The sequence below is a fragment of the Ambystoma mexicanum genome, chromosome 3p (assembly GCF_040938575.1).
Source record: "Ambystoma mexicanum isolate Mex_15411 chromosome 3p, UKY_AmexF1_1, whole genome shotgun sequence".
In the NCBI taxonomy this organism is placed as follows: domain Eukaryota; kingdom Metazoa; phylum Chordata; class Amphibia; order Caudata; family Ambystomatidae; genus Ambystoma; species Ambystoma mexicanum.
Window position 1 is genome coordinate 112,427,679 of NC_090925.1, and position 22,099 is coordinate 112,449,777.

The window sequence follows — 22,099 nt, forward strand, 5'->3', positions numbered from 1 at the left end:
CGTGCACCGCCACTCACACATTAAAGGTGCCTACTGGCCAAGAGATGCGCCGTAAAGAGTAATTGCCTGACTCCAAGATGACATTGGGGATTGAGGTAGGTGGGAGGACCTGGGTCTTGGGGATTGAGGGAGGTGGAAGAGAATGGGTCTTGAGGGAGGTGGGAGGGCATAGGTGTTGTGGATTGAGGGAGGTGGGAGGGTATAGGTTTTGTGGATTGAGGGAGGTGGGAGGTCATAGATGTTGGGGTTGATCATGGGTGTTGGGGAAAGAGGAGTGTGTGAGGGCATGGGTGTTGGGGAATGATAAAGGTGGGAGGGTTGGGTTTTGGAGATTGAAGGAGGTGGCAGACCATGGGCATTGGGGATAAAGGGAGGTGGGAGGGAATGGGTGTTGGTGATTGAGTGAGGGCATGAGTATCAATTCTTGCCGCTGCATTCACCTATCCCTTCCTTCTGCAGAGCCATGCTGTGCTGCTCTGCCAGCCCATGTCTCGTCACCCACCTCCTCCAAGTTTCCCTGTGCCACCTCCTACTCAGCAGACAATGGTACATTCCGCCTGATGCCCATATTATGCACTATCACACATGCAAGGACTATCTTCCCAACCTTCTCTGACTGTACATAAGTGCCCCTCCAGTCCGCAACCAAGAGGCAAGAAACCAAACGTGTGCACTATGCATACCCTGGTCCTTGTGTGTGCCTCGTTGTAGGCAGTTTCATGTGGCATCGCAGGTTCCTTATTGGTAGTTGTGGGTAGCCAGAGCCACCTGCAAGTGGAACTAAATTTGCAAATAGTTAATGGTCGTGCTACCTGTCCTGGCTGAGTGATGCATGCTTATCACTTCGATGGAGTTATTTGTGTACACTCTAGTGCCATCGTGGGGGCGGGGGGGTGTTTCCCATGCATTGCCAATGCGCAAGGGCCTATACCCATCAAGCTCCACAGCACATGTATGTACCACCATAGTCTGGATTCCCCAATCGTTCCTGCAGATCCCACTAGTTACTTTGCATGTTGTGGCCTGTGCTTTCTTTTTCTTGGCTATTGTGGTGAATTGTATGTGTGCCTCTGGCAGTGTGTTTGATTGGCATTTTGTAGGTCTCTGGACTGTTTTGTGCTACTGGGTATGGTGGGGTGCTTTCCGTTCTGCTACCATGGGTGGCCACCTGGCCCGGCATCATATCTGAGGGATAGGAGAGGGGTACTCTACCACAAAATGCATTTTCAGTTATGATGTTCTAGGAATTCTAGGGCTTGTGGTCCCTTCAGTCTGACTGCTTTAGTGGGCAGGGAGCGTGGCATGGTGTGTTTGCGAGGCCATGTGGATCATAAACACGCTCTGAAACACTTGCGTACGAGTGCGACACAAATAAAATATATCATATCATATCATACCCCAGGATCCTCTGTGCTAAATGTGCATGGTAGATCTTCCCCTTGCCCCCTTCACTTCCCCATTCACCTTTGTGGATACAGACCTGGGATCCACGTGTGCTGCCCTCTGTGGGTTTCCATGTACACAGGCTGGGCGCTACCTCGTAGAAGCATGGCATCATGACTTGACCTTTGAACGGGCGCAGCAGTGGGTCATGCGAGATCTGCATCACATGTACATTTCACATTCAGGGAATGGTACTGTTTCCTGTTTCAGAAAACACATGCTCTGATACCCAGTGAGTCTCCAGTGCCACATGGGTGCAGTCCAGAGCTGCCATTACATTGGGGAAGTGGGCAGTGGTGTAAAATCTGGCCTTTGTAGCATGTACCTCTGCCGGGCTGCTGGGCAGAGAGATGTGCTGGTGCACATGTTTCAGAAGTGCCTCCAGCACTTGTACCAGCACTTTGGGAAATGTTGGTTGTGACATGTCATGCAGAATGCCAACGGTGTGCTGATATGTTCCTGTGGAACAGAAGTGCAGTATACCAATTTCAGCAGCGGTGGTATGGCAGTTCGTATTTTGATGGTACTCTCAATGTCCGCCTGGATAAGCATGAGAAGGTCTGCTTCGTGGCAGCATAGAATGGCTCCAATATAATTTCTGCCTTACGGCCAGGGAACACAATACATGCCCCATGCTATGCACATGTTCTCCACATTCTAGTGCCATCTTCTCTCATCAATTGCTACCCATTGCACCTGTCCATGCAAGGCTTGCAGTAGCACACAATAGTTGCTCTCATTTCATCCGGTAATGCAGTGCCTGAACCTTTTTGCAAGTGTTGTAAGTGCAAGACAAACTCCCACACCACCAGCTGAAAACATCTTTATTGAATGCTGGAATTCAAACTTGCATATTCTTGTGTAATAAGTGACTACAGTCAAGCATTGCACGGGACCTTCAGAACGCTGACTCAGTGGCAGCTCCCTAACAATCTCTGTTTGTGCTAAGGCCCTTTGTGGAAGACATATACTGTCTGAGCCATTGCTCTCTGATACTTCCTGTGGTCATTGTTGAACCTGTTCCTGTCCCAAAAAGCAACAGAACATGAAATGACAGGCGAGGCAGATATTACACAGCTGCCAAGAAAAACTTTGCCAATCTTTTGTGATGATTCACAGATAAAAGGTGTGAAAGAAAATATTGGATGTATTTTGGCCTCTTTCCTTGACCCCTGCTTTAGGTGAAGTGAAAGGTACAAGCTGAAATTGAAGGTGGCTGCTTTCCAGACAATGGAGAGTAGGACAACACATCAAAGGCTGCAGTTGAAATGTGCATGCATGATTGCACTCAGGAGGCATTTGCAAGAACATGTGCTTGCGGAACAGAGATAGAAAAGTCGAGTATCCCGAGCTGTCTGTCAGAGGTCTAGCCCCTCTTACCAAGTACACTGGGCCAGCTAGACGGGATCCCCATGTAGGTTGTGCACCCCTCACCCGCATATTCCTGTGAGATGTATTCTGCATTCTTCAATATGTCTGGTCCTGGCCACTACGGTACAAATGGCGGATGCATATTTGAGTGACTCATGCAATTTCAGAAAGGACAATGACGCACTGCATTATGGGCTCTCCATGCAGTCTGTGTGATCAGCAACAATGGGTCTTGGTGCAATTTGAGAGAGTTTTAAGTGCTGCTAAAGCATGTGTTTCCGACAAAAGGAGTGGGTTCTTTGTTTGTGTTGTGATGTGCTTTGTGTGTACGTGCTGATTCTGGAAGAAAGGGAGATGTGCTGTGATGTGCTTGGAAGTGAATGTGGACGCATGTGATGAGAGATGGAATGTTATGGTGTGAGGGAATGCTTGTGATGAGGGTTCTAGGCCTAGGCAGTATGGAGAGACCCTGCCTGGGTGATGGGAACCAGTGACTTCTTCCTAGTACCTGTTCCAGCTGAGCTAACCTAATGTAAGTTAAGAATATGTAATAAAGCTAATGGAACTTACCAGCGAGCCTAAGGATGTCACTTTGTTACAGTACCACGTGTCGAACAACTCACTTTCATCAAAAGAAATGAGCATCATATCCCAGCAGAATGTGTCAAGAACCAGGTGCTTTTATAAGCACAGCAACAGTATCCTCAATGTTCGTGGTCGTTCTTAGTATCAATGTTCGTGGTCGATCTTATTATCAATGTTCGTGGTCGTTCTTAGTATCAATGTTCGTGGTCGATCTTATTATCAATGTTCGTGGTCGTTCTTAGTATCAATGTTCGTGGTCGATCTTATTATCAATGTTCGTGGTCGTTCTTAGTGTAGCCTGTGTCCCAGTGGGAGGCATATCAGCCAGGACATTGGAGTCGGGTGGTATCTACTGTTGTCATGGGTACTATTAGTGTGGACACTGAAGATATAATGACACTGTGGTGGTGAAGATGGTGATTAAAGGTGATTTTGTTGCCACGCCCACTCAGGGGACAGGGTGCACATGTGTAGTGGTTGCTGCAGCCCTGAAGGAAAGGGGGTTACAACAATGTTTTGCAGCATTCTTGAAGGGGGCACACACAACATGTTTGCTGCACTCTTGCCAGGAAAGAGGGTGCACATACTGTTTTTGCCACAGTCCCACAGGGTGTGGGGGCAGATGAAATCTCTGCTGCTCTCCCTTAGATAGTGGGCACACACCTAAAGGTTTCTGCACTTCCCCACAGAAAGGGGTGCACACACAATTAACTGTGCTAGTGAAGGTTTGGGGGACCCACCCAATTTGCTGCACTCCTGCAAGAATGGGAGCACACTTCTATTTTTCAACGCACTCTCACGGTGAGGTATTGCACACCTAATTATTGCACTTCTGCAGGCAACGGGGTGCACACCTCATATTTGCCACAGTCCTGCACGGAAGGAGCGTGACACACAATTTGTGTTGCATTCCCGCAAGGAAGATGGCACACAACTCATTGTTGCCACACCCCACAGGGCAAGGGGTGCACAGTTAGTTGTTCCCATACTCCCACATGAAAGGGTGTACAAACACAATTTGTGTCACAGACTAGCACAGAAGGGGGCGGACACCTACCTTTTGCCCCACTACCACATGGAAGGTGGCAAACGTACAAATGTTGCTGCAGTCATGTAGGGCAAGGGGTGCAATCCTAATTCTTCCACAGGGAAGGGGGCACACATCTAATCTTAGGTGAAGTCTAACAGAGAAGTGCCACACACATCGGTGCACTTCTGCAGGTGAGGAGGTAACATGCAATATGGGGACAGTCTCACAGGTAAGTGGGTGCACACACAATTTGTGTTGTACTCCCATGGGCAAGAGGGCACACATACCCATATACGCACGCATACACACACACACACACACACACACACACACAAACAGACACCCCCCCTAATGTTTGCAGCATCCCTGCATTGAAGGGGCTGCAACACTAATTTCTTCCATATTGCCACAGGGGACACAGACATCAATGTTGTCGCTGTCCAGCGGGGCTATGTCCCATGCCTATTTTTTTGCCATACTCCCGCAAGCCAGGGAGAGCATAGACACGTTTTGCTGCACGCTGGCAGGGAAGGGGGCACACTGTCTCAGGTAAGTGGGTACATGTACAGTTTCTGCCCTACTGCTGCAGGGAACGCTGTGCACCTCGGATTGTTGCTGTACCCCTGCAAAGAAAGGGACAGACAGGGAAAGGGGTGCACACGCACTTTTTTGCTGTACTTCCCAGAGAAAGGCGCAGGCACCTTATCTTTGACCCACTCTTGCAGAGAAGGGGATACACACACATTATTTCTGAACTTCCAGAGGTAAGGGGGCACACGTACTTTTTTACTGTCTTCCCAAAGAAAAGGGATGCTGCACACACAATTTCTGCTGCCCTACCGCCGGAAAGAGGGCACACACACAATGTGGGCCACACTCCCCCAAGGAAATGGGGGCACTCACTATTTCTGTTAAGAGAAAGACACACTTTTTTTTTATGCCACCCGCAGGGAAGGGGGCGTACACACAATGTTTGCAGCACACACACGTTTTGCTGCAGTCCTTCTGGGAAGGGGCACAGGCCTAATGTCCACAGCGCTTACCCTTGGCAGTGAGCAGACACCTAATCCTTCTAATCTTTTCTGCAGTCCTTTGTGAGCTTGTTTGCAGTCGTGCAAGTGAGGTTTTTTGTTAGACTATACCCTACACGGGTGCTAATAGCGTGTCTTTAATAAAAAGAAACCTACCTTTGCTGCGCAGAGCCGGGCTGCCCACTGCTTTTCTGAGTCCATTTTCAATGATGATGGCGTCACAGTCATCAACATTGAAAACAGACTTAGGAACCTCAGCGCCAAAGGTATGTTTCTTTCTTTTAATTTAAAGACACACCATCAGCCCCTGTGTAGGGAACTACGCAAGTGCTAATGGCGATATGCCCCTCGGCGGGGGGCCAACCCTGTTGGTAATGGCCTGCCGCCCAAGTTAAGGCCCCTGCACAGTGAGCAGGAACTACACGCATGCCGGCTCCCTGCACTCCTTCTTCATATGCCACAGCAGGTGGAATCCCGTCCACAGGTGAGAAGGGCATGCTGATCTCATTGAGGCGCCTCCGATGTGTCGGTCCGCCTCTGCCTTCTTACGGGTGGGCTCTTTGGTCTGGGCCGCTTCACCCAGCATCCCACAGTAAGGGTCTGGAGTCATAGTCCAGCGTTGCTGTCTGAGACTCTTCCTTCACCCAGGATGCCACATCCTCTGGGGCTCTTTCTCTCTACCTAGGCTTCTCCTCCGCAGTCCCGGGTGGACTTGCACCTGCCATACAGGTGCAGCCCGACATGGGTTTCCGTCCCGCACCCTGCATGGCCACCATGGAAGGGCTAGTACCTGCCGCAAACTGCTTCCTCCTCTCCTACACTGCCCCGCTATCATGTCTCCTGGGTCTCAAGTGTCCTCGGTCTCTCACACTGCCAAGCCAATTGGTAGCTTCTGGGGCCACTAGCTGTCTTTTCAGGGCGAGCAAACAATCTCCACGTCCTTGGGCAGCAGCCTTCGAGGGGGTCAATTCACTGCGCGTCTCCCATCGCTCCTGGTCTTGCTCCAACCATTTTTTTTTCTTCCTGGCTGGCACATTGTTTGGTCTTTGTTGTTGATGCAAAGGCAATTGTCAGTCGTCCAGTCGTGAATTTAGTCTATGGAACAAGTGTACGCTTTTGTGTGTATCTTCATGTCCCAGGAAGGCAATACGACTATGGGCCTCATCACAAGTACAACAGTGCAGTAAAAAACAGTGGTGAAGTGGAGGTAATTCCATTACCTCCGCATTACCACACTGCCGTACTATAGGTTTGGTGGTGGTGGGGGTGGGGGGGTTTCCTTCAGCAGAAAGCTGGAGTAAAATCTGCCACCTTACTGCCAAAATAATCGGTAAAATTGATGGCATTACCGCCAGCGGAATTATCACTGGTAGGTGGTCATTTTGCCGAAATCACCATGGAGTCCTGGACTCCAAAAACTGGGGACTTACATTGCCTATCACCACTTGTAATCTGGCAGTAAATCCACTCAACCAAGTGGCGGTAACGGTCATTCCGTTTAGCAGTATTCTGGCAGATTTACCACCGGAGTACTGCCAAACTTGTAATGAGGCCCTCTCTTTCCACTGAACCACACAAGAGGGCAAGGCTCATATATCTTGGAATCTTGCAAAAAAGGTTGGAGGAGTAATGCATGGATCTCTCCCTGGATGTAGGGAGGGATACGGTAAGAAGTTACATTTAGGGACAAACAGTGCAGGGAATACCCCCCCCCCCACACCCAAGATAAGCAGCAGGCCTTAGAAAGAGCACGAGTGTACAGGCAACCTGGCCCTCAGTTCCCAGCAGATGCCATGCACCAAGTCTGCACCTGGGCCGATTACAAGGGCGAAGCTAAGGGAAAGACTGGAGTTTCCACAGTAGCACTAGAGACCCACACGGCGACTCAATGTTTACTTTCAATGGCAAAAGCCAGAACACAACGCAGGTTATGCCAGAGTGCAGGGCAATAGCAGGGAAGGACACAGGGGGGAGGGGCAAAAGGGAAAATGCAGTAGCCGACCCAGTCCTGAAAAGCACAGTGCAATATGGATACGGGAGGATAGCTCAGGGGCAACGTGCTCGCCTTGGAAGCAAGACGGCACGGAGCAACACAGGTTTGATCCCCGGGTCCGCGCTTAGAAACCTCTGGGTATTAGGCGCGTTATAAATAACCTATCATATCACATATCATAATCAAAGCAGTGGGTGTCCAAGAGCAAATCAAAAACATAGGCTGGCTCTAATAACCACAAGGTATCAGATCGATATTCCAGAAGGCAAAGCAGTAGAGACGGGCCAGCTCCAAAATGCAGGAGATCAAATTATCAACAGAACCAACAGGTAAGAAGCCCTGCAGACCCGGAAGCGGAAACCTCTGATTGCACGGGTTTACACCCGGCTGCTCTCAAGAGACGGGATGTGCCTTTGGAAAATGGCGCCTAAGGTGTAGTGATGTCATTTCGCACCTGCACCTGTAAACACGTGGACTGTGGTCCCATATGTCCTAACAGACACGCAAGCGCCAGGGCACCTCTCATGCCTTGTACAGAGAAGAGAAGGTTGTTTTTCTATCCCAGAGAAGGTGATGTGTGATAAGAAGGCTTATGATCTGGCATCTTCTCCTGGGCTGCTCATCCTCTTTTCACTTACTTTGTAGGAACTAATATTTCTGGGAAACCAGTCTCCCAACCGCTCTCCCGGAATCACATGTCTATGATGTCTTCAGGGTTTTCATAATCATCCTGTCCTGTTGGGGATGCCGCACCCCATTATGGGCAAGAAACCTCTGGGTACATGTTGAAATGGAATCTTCAGTCCTCAACAAGTGGGGACTGTGAGGAAGGCGGAGACCCCCCTGAATTAGTTGCGAGAAAGGCTGTGCAGATGCCTGGAGTTAATGATGACAGGAGCCGATCGCTTTGGAACAGGTGTTAGTTCTGAACATCCCTTACCTTAGTCCCAGCTCTAGTGAGTTCATGGGGGAATGCAACAATATACTTTGAAATTGGTGCAAGGAAAACAGAGGCCGATGCTGGTTGGCCCGCTGTGACTTCGCTAGCGTGGTGTGTAGCGAATGGTTGGTTGAAGGATCCAAGGAGTTGCCTGGGGTGTGTCTCCTTGTCACCCTCGACAATATTGAAGCCACTGGTAGGATCAGCCATCTTGATTGGTTGAGGAGGTACCCTGCACAGGGGAAAAGGGCAGAGCACACTTCCTCCTTCTTTGCCCCTAATTGGGGGAGATTTAGGGCTAGAAACATCAATTTCTAGGGCGAGTGAGGTGAGAAGGTATCAAGTTACACAATGCATCATGCCTGGCTCTCTCCAGGTGGGCGGCTTTTTATCTTTCAAAAAGCATGAAGGTCGCCAACACAAAGCACCATCTGTTAAATAGGTCACAGGGGCTATCCCTAGGCACCACCACAAGCAGCTCCTCTCTTGGCGTGTAGCTAGACAAGACAGCAAGGCTTGGTGATGTGGATTTAATTGACCACATAGCACAAGCCAGGGTTCATGGCCACACTTGGGTCAACAATCCAAGGTATTGATGTTGAGATTTCTGAGAAATCTGATCCAAATATTTTGGGTGTCTGAGTGGACTTACCCTATAGGGCAACGCGTTATGTTTTTCGCATATATTGACCCCATAGCGTGTGGAACACAGCTTGACAAACTGTGGCAAGAGTCTTATGGCTATATGACCGTGTTCGTCCACTGGGGAGTATGCAATGCCTACACGGGCAGTTAATCGTGCCCCCCATTGGGATAATGAGAAAGAAGAAACAATCGGTATCCCTAAATCTACAAGTCTCAGCCAGACCGAAGGTGTGGGGAACTTAGTGATACACATTGGGCCTCATTACGAGTAGGCGGTTTATTAAAAAAAGTTTTGGTAATTCCGTGGCAACCACTTTTCTTGGTGGATTGAACGCCAATGGCCCCCAGGTTGGGGGGGGGGTCGATTCTTACTGTGATGACATCATAAAGGTGTGTTGTGATGAGTAGTTTTAATATGTGGGTAATGACGATATGGGGGAAATCTTGGAGGATATATGAATGCCCAAATTGCTGATCATTTCATATAAGCCTGAGCGTTTATTATTTTTCTCTGACAACCGAGTGGACATTTCTGTAGGGAAGTCACCATGTATTGGCCTGAAGAAATGCTTGTCCCTGAGGGCTCTCCAAAGGGCCATGCGCTGTAGGACTACTGAGATCTCTCGGCAAAACTGGCTGAAGGTCACCCAACCGCCATCTTTGAACTAATCCAGTCTGTACTGTCGAAAACAATAGAGCCTTATTCTTCACCGGAAAGGCTGTCAGGGGATGACTACCTTATGCCCCTCACCTAAAGAGCTGGACACCGGTCATCGTCAGACCAGAGTGACTGACCCGGAAGCAGAGCACCACTTGATGGCGGAAGATGAGATGGAGACAGAAGACGGATGGAGAGGGGTGGGAGAGGTCAAACGGAAGTGACATGTATTGCAAGGGGCCCGACCAAGAGGGGAAGGCAAATTGGAGATGGGTTAGGTTGGCCTAGATGGTGGGCTGAGGAAATGCTGTCTGTTTATTGGCTGAAGAAATGCTGTCTGTGGCTTGCAAAACCACAATAAAAGGTATCTTGACTTATCCATTCCCAACGAGTCCTTTTATTTTGTTTTTCTTTGATACTGGTAATGGAATTACCACAATTTTTACTGCACCGCTTAAGCTCTTCCGACTGCCTGCACCTCTGTGGAAAGGGGCAAGTCTTCAATTGTAGATTTTGTTTTGTGACGGCTTTGTGGTGTGAATACAGAGAGGATTTCAAGAGGATGCAAGGATGTCATCCAATCACAATTCAATAACCCCAAAATGGATTGGGGCCTAGAGTGAGGTAGCAGGCGCTCAATGTCCAAAGCGGGTTTGCATAGTTGCGAATCAAGTGGGTTTGGGGGGGATCCTGATGGAATAACAAATGGGATGTTTGGGGAATCCCTGCCACCACATGCTACCTCGTCATCAATCCTCAGCAGAGTGGTGGGCTTTATGGTTGGAGGCTGGGGCCCATTTAATTGCCTCGTTAAGGGTGGCGAGTTATAAAGGGAGAACAGCATGGCTTGATGAGGAATGCAAATGGTTCAAGATTAAATTGGCCAAAACATTGGCTGAGAACAGGAAACATTTTCAAAGGGAAATTCCTGGGATTCTGGCATAATATAGGCTCCTGGTAGCCAAGAGAGAGGATGAAATGCGATATCAAGCACAGCCCAAATGTGACAGCCGCCATTAAGGATGCAGAGACCTTCTAGTGTATAGTAAATACTGGAGATTTATCGCCCACTTAATATTGTTTTCTGTGTCCCAGTGTCCCACAAGGAGCACGGCATCATCACCTTTTGCTGGTCTACATGGGGGGCCAACCAGAAAGAAGAGCAACACAAGCTGCAGGCTCCTTGCCGGGAAAGGCCACCAAGTCTCATGGCTCCAGCAACACTAATGACACAGCCCAAACGGGTCTGGTGACGCTCTTCTGCAGGAACACTAATGATCAAAGCACAAGAAGAACTCAGGAAGCCCTCCTCTAGCAGACCTAATGCCCAAAGCAAAAACAGGACTGGGCAAGCCTTACTCTAGCACCGCTAATGGCCAAAGTCAAAACAGGACTTACCAGCAACACTACTGGGCATTAGTCTTACTGGAGTGGGACTTGCTCGGTCCTGTTTGTGCTTTGTTCATTGGTGTTGCTGAAGCAGGGCCTGCCCGGTTCTGTTTGTGCTTTGTTCTTTGGTGTTGCTGAAGCAGGGCCTGCCCGGTCCTGTTTGTGCTTTGTTCATTGGTTTTGCTGAAGCAGGGCCTGCCCGGTCCTGTTTGTGCTTTGTTCTTTGGTGTTGCTGAAGCAGGGCCTGCCCGGTCCTGTTTGTGCTTTGTTCATTGGTGTTGCTGAAGCAGGGCCTGCCCGGTCCTGTTTGTGCTTTGTTCATTGGTGTTGCTGAAGCAGGGCCTGCCCGGTCCTGTTTGTGCTTTGTTCATTGGTGTTGCTGAAGCAGGGCCTGCTCGGTCCTGTTTGTGCTTTGTTCTTTGGTGTTGCTGAAGCAGGGCCTGCTCGGTCCTGTTTGTGCTTTGTTCTTTGGTGTTGCTGAAGCAGGGCCTGCCCGGTCCTGTTTGTGCTTTGTTCTTTGGTGTTGCTGAAGCAGGGCCTGCCCGGTCCTGTTTGTGCTTTGTTCATTGGTGTTGCCGAAGCAGAGCCTGCCCGGTCCTGTTTGTGCTTGGTTCTTTGGTGTTGCCGAAGCAGAGCCTGCCCGGTCCTGTTTGTGCTGAATGCTTTGTTCTTTGGTGTTGCTGAAGCAGGTCCTGCCCGGTCCTGTTTGTTGTGTTCCTGTGGCATCTTTAGATATTACAATGGAAGAAGCTGCCTTTGTCTTTAAAATGTTAGCAGCTGCTGCTGCTGCTCTTGGAATGTGGCCTTGGAACTTGATGGGGGGCCTTTTTTCTAGGTTTGGGAGGTGGCCGAGGCTTTGATTCATGATAGACCGAAGCATCCCCCCCTCAGTTGGAATGCCCCCGTTTCTCATCTTTCAAATGCCACTGCTGCTCTTTCTCTTGCTGCTCTCTTACTTTCATTGCCATGTATCGTCATCCCGGCCCCGTTTCCACTTTTTGCGATGACCTTGATCTTCTCCGCTCTACTCTTCTGCCCTCAGCTGCACCTCTGTATCTTCTAGGTGACTTCAATCTCCATCTTCTATTCATGCCACTGTCCCGCTCCTTTCTATTCTTCATTCCTATTCACTTCTAGAAATTCCTATACCACCTTCCCACATATCAGAATCCTCCCTCAACCTTATTCTCTCCACTATCCCCATTTCTGCTTCAGTCACTGCTCTCCCAATCTATTGCTCTGATCACTCTCTTCTTTCTTTCTTTTTTCTCTCCCTCCATCCCCTCCTCCTTCTCTATCCTCTAGTTTTCATCGCAAGATCATCGGCTCTTCCATCTCTCCTCTTTTTTCCAGCTGTCATTGCAACTCTCCATTCCATTTCTCTTTGTTCTTCTCTCTCTGCTGATTCTGCCTCTTCTCTTCTGTCTGAAACGCTGTCTGACTCACTTCATCTTCTTCATCCTTCAATTGCCTTTACTCCGTCTCATAGGCCCGCTCAGCCTTGGATGTCACTGTCTCTCTGGTCCATTTGCTGTTCCCTCTGTCGGGCCCAGCGGCGCTGGCACAAGTCTGGGACAGCAACTGACCTATCTCACCTATCTTGTCTCCACTCAACCTATGACTCTCTGCTTGTCTCTTTTAAGACACAATATTTCCATTCTCTCTTTTCCTCCCTTGCTTGTCATCCTCGTCATCTTTTTCAAAATCTGAAACGCATCCTTTCTCCTCTTCCCTGACCCTTCTTCATCTTCTTTCATCTATGCATCTGACTTTGCCAACTACTTCACCTCCAAAATCTATCTACTTCGCTCTTCTATTCCTTCTTCTTCTTCGGCTCATTCTTTGCCCTTTAGCTATTCTAGTCCCTTCTCCCCTTTGATATCTATATTCCACCGTCTCTCAGGTTGGTGATATTTCTTCCGCCCTAGCCAGGGCTCATTGTACGTCTTCCACAGATGATTCTCTTCCTTCTCTTCTAGTCCTCCTGGTTTACTTGTCACTGCTGTCATGTCTCACTGCACGTCCCTTTCCTCATTGATTGTTACTTCTCATTTCAAGCATGCTTCAATCCCTCCTAGTTTGAAAAAAACATACCCTTGATCCCTCTTTGCCTTCCAATTTCTACCCTATATCGCTTCTTAATTTTGTCTCTAAGCTTCTAGAGCGCATTGTGTAATCCCAATTTTACTCCTTCATGAACTTACTCTCTTCTACTTCCTTTCCTGTCTGGCTTTAGTCCCTGTCACTCTACAAAAAATGCTCTTCTGTTTGTCACTAACACACTTCTCTCTTCTTGTCTCTGTAAACCCTCCAATGAACAAAGCACAAGCTCGACTGATCAAGTTCTCCTCTAACAACACTAATGACGAAACTACCCAAAAAAAGGACTGAGCAAGCCCACCTCAAGAAACACTAATGCCCAGAGCGCGAACAGGACTAAGGAAGGCTTTGTACTACAGGCCGGTGCCTAGAAGCCACTTCCCCAGTGCCCACCGTGCTTCCCGAAGATGCGAAAAAACAGAATGTCTCCATTTTAGATTGAAAAAAAGCACTTTGTAAATAAAGATAATTTTCCTTCCACCTCCAAACCTGGGCTCTCATCCTGTATCCTGCACCAACCTGTCTTGTGCACCCTTGGCTTCTAGCAACACCCCGCGGCTTCCTGACAGGTTGCCAGCAGAGGTTCTCTATTCTAAGTAGAAACGTCAACATGAAGATGAACCTCAAGAGGTTCCATGCGCACAGATCACAGCGTGAATAATGGAAATAATCTCCAGGATGAAAGTGTTATCATCTTTCATCAATGGAGTCTTGTCTCGGAAGCACAAAGTGTAGTCATTGGTGCTCACATCAGGAGTTGTATATCTTCTGATTACACTAACAGGTGTAAAGGTTACTCACACATCCAGCGAACTATAGGACGATCATTGTTAGCAGTTTGGCTTTGGTGAGCCGGAATAATCCCATAATATATTAATGGAATTCGTCCCATTCTGTTATCTTGATGCCAGTGGCTAGTCCTACAAGTAGAGTGCAGGCTGCTCCGAGTTGCTAGAGGAGAAGATCAGTTCATCCCATTGCCACCAGCTGACCCCGCGGCTGATCACGAGGCTGGTCCCGAGGCTGATCCGGCACTCAACATGAAGATCCTGCTGTTCTCCGCACTGCTGGCTTTAGCAGCAGCCAGTGTTTTACCAGGAGGTAAGTTCTGAGACCAAGGCCACTGTCTAGGGCCCCAAAGAGGGAATCACAGATCTAGGTGTAGCCTATTTATGATTCACACATATTTGGGGTAATAGGCATAGCGTGGCCCAAGGTACACAGAGCAGCAGACCATTGTGCAAAGAACATAGCAGGAACATCTGTAACATGTGGTGCTGGACATAGAAAAGCAAGGACGCAGGGGTCCGATTGAGACCAGATTACAGGAACCAGGTTGTGAGTGGAAGACGGGACAGTGATACATGACCCACTGTACAGCTGCTTTCTGCATTTATAATCCAGATTAAGTGATTGGCTCAAAATCACATCATTTTTGGGCAAACGCTCAACACAGAATTAGCTCATTATTGACCTCCTCTAAACCAATCAGAATGTAGAGAATGTAGTCAGTAATCTCCACTGTTGGCCTCATTCCCAACGTTTTGACTTCAAAGCAGCCTATCAGCTGACATTTCAATATATGTTAGTACATCCCCTAGCCCCTAGCCCTATAGAACGACGGAGGGGTGATCTTCACTTGGGACGATGCCCTTGGCAAATGTAATGCCATTGGTGATTGATAGGGGCCATTATCCAGCAATAATAACCCCTCCCAAGATCTATAAGCTTAATTAGAACCTGGCACTCCGGTATCAGCGATTTAGCTATTTGAGCACTTCTGTCGTAGCATCTTAAAGGCGAGGCTTGTAGCCAAGCAGTATATCCAGAGATCCCCTTTGGTCCAGTGGTCCAGAAGACATTGTCCCATACGCGCTGTGCTCGGGGTTTGGCAGCAAGGCCGAACCTCTGCATGGAAACAAGGCTGGCTGTCCAGGCACTGCAGGAGCTACCCACAGGCAGCCAGTATATGTCACATCTATGCAACTTTGTGGGCTGGAAGCCCCCTACAATGAAATACATATATACTCACTTCAAGATAGAAGGTGATAGGCCAGGCTGTTACAAAGTATACATTTTGTGCTTCTATGAAGAGATTATCAGACAGTGTGGACGTGTGCTTGCGCATGTGTGTGTGTCTCAATTGTTCACATTTTCTCTTTTCAATGATCTGATATCTGACAGAGAATTGCCACACAATGTACGCATAACACCACAACATGAGCCCATCACTTTGTTGCACAACATACCCAGCACTGTGCTGCTGAATGTGCACTTTTGTGCCAGAAAAGAATCTGCTGTGTAAGTGAAAGGACACAGCAGTGCAAAATGAAACATAAAATGGTGCCTGAGAATGTGGCCAACTATGCCAGAAAATAAGGTCATGTGCCAAAGAGTAAGCAGAGCCACAGCAGAGAATACATCCAACTGTGCTTGAGAATAACGTCATTGTTTCAAGCCATTGAACCCCAGTGTGCCAGAAAACATGCCCAACTGTGCCAGTAAAAATTACAATCACTGTGCCCACGAGCATTGTGCCAGAGAACTTCAACTCCTCCACCCTGCGGCGTCTGTTGAGGGGTGCCACTCTTCGGGGAATATGTCTGAAGAAGTTCCCAGTTCCCCAAATATAGGGGTACTCAGTTGATCAGGCACTTTGTCCCTCAAAATGTGCTCTTGGGTTCCAGAACATACATTCTCCAGATCAGAGACAAGTCCCAGCCCTTCTGCTCGTATGGGAAGGGTAAGAAACACTGCTTTTCAGGAACTATCTGAACCTTAAGGTTTGCCTTTCGGCTAATTGCATACCCACAATGCTTTGCGTATGACGCTCGGAACTGACCGCGAGCTTCCATTGATGGACACTGGGAGGCACGCGCGACTTGGCTGAAATGGCTCATCCTTTCACTTTTCAGGTGGAAGCGGATTTCTCAAGGCTTTGTGAACCAACCCTAACTTTGCTGGTGTTTTGGAACCTTTTTTAAACCCAACGTGACCTTTTTGGTGTTTGCTGCACGCTGCCAGACTATGCTGCACTGATGATCTGTAATGAGGGTGAAACCAGTATGTTGCTGTCTCCTCTGCAGTCTTGGGTGGAAGAAGCTACGTATAAAATACCACTGCTCCGAAGACAAAGCCATTTTTCTGGAGCTGAAGGATTGCATTTAGGCTAAATTCACACCCATAATGCTTTGCTCATTAGCCTCTGAACTAGCAGAGACCTTCCAGTGATGGCTACTGGGTTGCGACACTGGCACAAATGGTTTGTTGTACTTTCAGGAACTCTTTTACAAGCCAAGAATAAATCATCCGAAACAAATGTTTTGGAGCAACTACTTATAGTCTTTGGAGGTCCTAAACTCATGCAACTCCTCAGGGTAAACTCAACTGGTTCTGGTTTTTGGATGCCCTAAACACACGCAACTCCTCAGGGTAAACTCAACTGGCTCTGGTCTTTGGAGGCCCTAAACTCATGCTTCTCCTCAGAGTAAACCCACCTGACTCTTGTCGTTGGAGGCCCTAAACTGACGCAACACCTCATGGTAAGCCCAACTGACTCTTGTCTTTGGAGGCCCTAAACTCTCGCAACTCCTCAGGGTAAACCCAAATGGCTCTGGTCTTTGGAGGCCTTAAACTCACACTACTCCTCAGGGTAACCCCAACTGACTCTTGTTGTTGGAGGCCCTAAACTAACGCAACTCCTCAGGGTAACACCCAACTGGCTCTGGTCTTGGAGACCCTAAACTCATGCTACTCCTCAGGGTAAACACAACTGACTCTGGCCTTTGAAGACTCTAAACTCACGCTACTCCTCAGAGTAAACACAACTGGTTCTGGCCTTCGAAGACCCTAAACTCACGCTACTCCTCAGAGTAAACACAACTGACTCTTGTCTTTGGAGGCCCTAAACTCTCGCAACTCCTCAGGGTAAACTCAAATGGCTCTGGTCTTTGGAGACCCTAAACTCACGCAACTCCTCAGGGTAACCCCAACTGACTCTTGTTGTTGGAGGCCCTAAACTAACGCAACTCCTCAGGGTAACACCCAACTGGGTCTGGTCTTGGAGACCCTAAACTCATGCTACTCCTCAGGGTAAACACAACTGACTCTGGCCTTTGAAGACTCTAAACTCACGCTACTCCTCAGAGTAAACACAACTGGTTCTGGCCTTTGAAGACCCTAAACTCACGCTACTCCTCAGAGTAAACACAACTGACTCTTGTCTTTGGAGGCCCTAAACTCATGCTACTCCTCAGGGTAAACTCAAATGGCTCTGGTCTTTGGAGGCCTTAAACTCACACTACTCCTCAGGGTAACCCCAACTGACTCTTGTTGTTGGAGGCCCTAAACTAACGCAACTCCTCAGGGTAACACCCAACTGGGTCTGGTCTTGGAGACCCTAAACTCATGCTACTCCTCAGGGTAAACACAACTGACTCTGGCCTTTGAAGACTCTAAACTCACGCTACTCCTCAGAGTAAACACAACTGGTTCTGGCCTTTGGAGGCCATAAATGCACTTGGGTTTGGGCATGTTTATGCCACCCAAGCCACACCTTTTGTGTAGCCTCCATTACCACGCAGATGCCTAATGTCACGTTACATACATAGGTATCATTTCTTGTGCATACTCAATTGAGTTTAGGTACATGTATTAGATGACAGGCGGCACACCGATACGCCAGAGACAGAGCGATACAGCTGCCACAAAATGATCCTCTCAATTAAAAGTCCCTAAGTGGAACTTTCTGATCACATTCACCACAGATCTACATCCAATATATTCTAATTGAGGAATGAGAAAGGTGCCTATGTTTTATAATCAGACAGTATGTAGATGCTGGAGATACCAAGCGCCTCTTGTGTAGCCTTGTGATGTATGGACATTGGCATCCTAGCTTTACCCTATCACACAGTGGCAATCTGGCATCTAGATGGGCCTACTCTTCACAATTCATTCCAATATGGCCTTTTTGGAGATCCCTTCTACAGTCCACTTCTCCAGGCTGCCAATCCTATGCATTATTCACATGCTTACCTTTATGGGTGACACACCTCTGAACCACAAGGCACAGACACCTTTGCCACCCTTTATACGTCTCGCCCAATAGCACTTCATCACACACAATGAAAGAAGTTTGACTTTTTTAGCTTTTCTATTGCCCTGGGATTTAAGGAAACAATGTCCCCAAAACACCAAATATCAATCTACTCCTTAAAAAGAAAACATGCAGTTCCTTTTACCCAGGATGAGCAAGGAGTTGGATTACTACACACCCCCTGTCTAAAGACCTACCCTATAGCCACAATGGTTGAACTGGACTACAGCCGCTGCAACCAGGGGTGGACCCCACTGGACCCCACTGTGGGCCTGATGAAGATTTTCCTGGGACATCACTCCCTGTCCTCCTTTTCCTAATGTGTCCGCCCTCACTAACCCACCCCCCCCCACTGCTAAAATCTCACACACTCCATGGCACACTCACTCCCTATTGGAAGGCCCACAAAACCTATCCTACCAATCACAGACTTTTACTCCCTCCGCTGCTTATCAACATTCACCCCGCCTCCATTGCAGCTCTCCCAACTCTGAGGCCTCCCTTATGGATAACCCGCCCAGTGAACCCCTACCGCCACACAGGAAATGGGCGTGTCTGACCAATTTCTGCATCTGCAGCTCCCTCTACTCTACTAACAGCCCCCTCCCGTGCCTCATATACAGAGCCTCGTGCAGCGATGCCAACATTATTGGCAGAAGGGCACTTTACAAGACCACTTACCTTACTTTACCCTTTCCTTCCATTCATGCCTTGTCATGCCTTAATTGATGAAACATATTCATATGGTGAGGGGATATAACTCAGGGGCAACGCATTTGTCTTGAAAGCAAGACAATGCAGCGCAACACAGGTTTGAATCCCGACCCCGTGCTTCGAAACCCATCTCTGGTATGAAGCACGTTATAAAAAGAAAAATTATAGTTTTAGCAATATATCGCAGCAAAATCTTAACCAATCTCCATGCCTTGCTATGCCATGTTCCGATGTGCTATATGTTGCTTCAGAATTGTCTGTGCCCCTCGTCAACCTGCTCGTTGGCGTCTCCGCGGGCTGCTCCCTGCCCTACTACACCGGTGCATGGTACACATACCAAATAGACCTCTGATATATGACAATGGAACACCCCTCCCCCATAGTCATTAAATAACTGAACACTACACCTTTACAACCACCTTACATTGTACAACCCCAGCCAGTGCAGCCTAGCGCCACATACACACAAGGCTCCCTCTGGACACAAATGCCTCCATGTATCCGGCACTGAACGCCTGGAAAACTTCCTGCACACAGAGCTCAGGGTACTTCTGGTCTGCACACATCAACACAACAGCCAAGCCACCCTGCATTTTCCCTCTCCTCCCAGTAACCTGACCCGCTCCCTCCCTTTCAGATCCACCAGAGCACCTGGAGACCGTGCAAGTGGCAGCGGAGTGTGGCATACATCCCAGTAGCGTAGACACCAGTTCCAGAAACAGAAAATGGTCAACGTTTCACTAAAAGCAAAGAGAAATGAAACATCAAACACAAACACAAATCGAAGAATTCTATTATTTGTTGATGTATTCCCAGCCACCTGTAGCTCTGTTACGGCGGGATGTAAATAACATGGGGCGTGGCACTGTAAAGGACTCAGAAACAATATAATGTTATGTTATGTTGGCTTATACGGCACACCACTACCACCCAGGGGCAGTCTCCAAGCGGTCTCATAATGTGAATTGCCTGTAGAAGGCAGGGAGCAGGTCATTGTTAAGTAGAAACACTTGGAGGGTTAAAGTAGGTTATTTAAGCAGAATTAGAATATAATCAGATCATAGGTAAAGGTTGCATTACAAGTTTGCCGGTAAGATGGCTCAGCAGGTTAAACAGGTCGCAGGTTCAAATCCCAGCAAGGCCAACTCAGCCTTTCATCTTTAACAGTCGATAAACGAGTACCAATTTCGATTGGGTAATAAAAGTAACGTGTGTTAATATGTCCTGTGTAAAGAGCTTTAGATTAAAGCGTTATATAAAAAACAAATTATTATTAAGTTTGCTGCTACTTCTAGAGAACATACCACCAAACTAAAATACTGTTAGTGCCACTTTTAATCCACCAGATTATGAGTGGTGTATTGGTCTGTCCATCCCCATTCACAGAGTCCAGTCCACGCCATTTGGGATTGGGCGCATTTAAACATGGGTGCTAATTTTGACCCACTGTAAATCCTTCATTTTTTGAGGTAAGTGGAGGAGGAACCTTCTGCCGTATTGTGGAGGTAATCCCCCCACTTTGCCTCCAACCTCGGCAGATTTACCACTTAAATACCACCAAACTTGTAATGGAGCCCTTTGTGTCATAACATACATCAGGAAGCCACGTTCAAAACAGCATCCAGTTAATGGAATTAAAGCTGGAAGGCACTATCAGAAGTGTGCAGGAGCGGAGTGTTTATCAGCAATGAGGTTTAATGCAGGCATAGAGTGTACTTGTGTGGGTTGCAGATGGGGTGAAGAGGTTGGTCTTGGAAGCAGAATAATAGGTTATGGTAACAGAAGGATAAGGTGAATATTGTCATATGAGCCCACATAGTGTGTAGCAGCAGGAGGAGATGGAGGGTAAGGGGCTGAGACATTTCAAGTAACTCACACGTTTACAAAGACTCTTGGTATACTGAGTAGATCTGCCATGCTCTCCACTGCTTTAGGTATGTCTAGACCTGATGAGAAGCCTGGCATGTGCAGGGACTTCTTCAGAAAGCAAGCGCTTGAATCAACTGACGAAACCTCCGGCCTGGTCAAGCCCAAGGCAGACCTCCACAGGAGAACATGAGGCCGCACCCTCCAAAGAAACATGGCTGCCACCCTGTCCCTGAATGGAACGACAAGCCTTGGCATTCGGTGGACCTCTCCAAGCTGAGGACCTAGGGACCAGGACTGCGAAGCAATGGCCAAGTGCTGCCGCACAGTGTGTGGCATGAGGTGCACGAAGGCGGTGTTTGGTAAGTGTTGGCTCTTGCGTATCGCCTGCTTTCATATTCTAATATCAGGGACCTCTTTCAAAGGTTGGACAGGACATCCGAGACAGGACATCTGAGTGGCGGGGAGATACATGCTCTGAGTGTCTAAGTGGTAGTAGACCCATCATGGGGAGTCTGGAACTCTGGAATCCAGGCTTCCCAGACTCCCTCTGGTGATTTGCTGCTAACTGGGCTTCCAATAAAGAACAGGAATACCCAAAACATAGGATTATCTCAGATAACATCCACCCCCAACCCCCAATAAGTGACATTCAGTCTGGGGTCAGTTGCATTCATCTGCCCCACCCCCCACTGCACAGGCATGTTCATAGTCTTCTCATCAAACATCAAGGAAGCCAAACCATTAGGGCGGCCATGTATAAATCTGAAGGGACCTCTGAGCAGAGCCCCTTTTCACTTTCCATGGGGTACGCATCAGGAAATAGGAGGCGTGGCTATGGGGCAGGGGAACAACCTCCTTCAGGAAAGTGCTTAATACATTTTGACAGCTGTAGCTAAGGGGGCTGGGAAAGCAAGTGGTGTGGTAGACGGGGAGCGGGGGAGGCCGGCGGGGAGGCCGCGAGGCGGGAGCATGCGTACTCAGAAAAAGACTGCGATCCCGACTTCACTGTCCACCACACTTGCCCGGGTGACAGCTGGTTCGGAAGGTAGGCTGCCTTTGACTGGAGAATTGTTTTGTGCAACTTGCATGGGGTGCTTGCGCAGGTAGGGGGTGCATGAAGGTTAGAGAAACCAGAAATTGCGACCTTTAGTGAATTGAATGTAATAGATATAGAAAAGGGACATCAGTCTGAACAGTGAAAACGAAATATAACAGGCTAGAATGTCGAGGCCC

At 48.3% G+C, this 22,099-nt stretch overlaps 1 protein-coding gene across 1 annotated transcript in view; it reads right to left on the reverse strand.

Annotated features, from left to right (window-relative positions):
- Window positions 1-5,648, reverse strand: part of LOC138579494 (brain acid soluble protein 1-like) — a 56,756-nt gene extending 51,108 nt beyond the window's left edge. The window contains exon 1 of the mRNA XM_069649816.1: window positions 5,617-5,648. The gene's annotated coding sequence lies outside the window, so the exon portion shown is untranslated. The remainder of the gene's footprint in view (window positions 1-5,616) is intronic.
- Window positions 5,649-22,099: the final 16,451 nt, after the last annotated feature.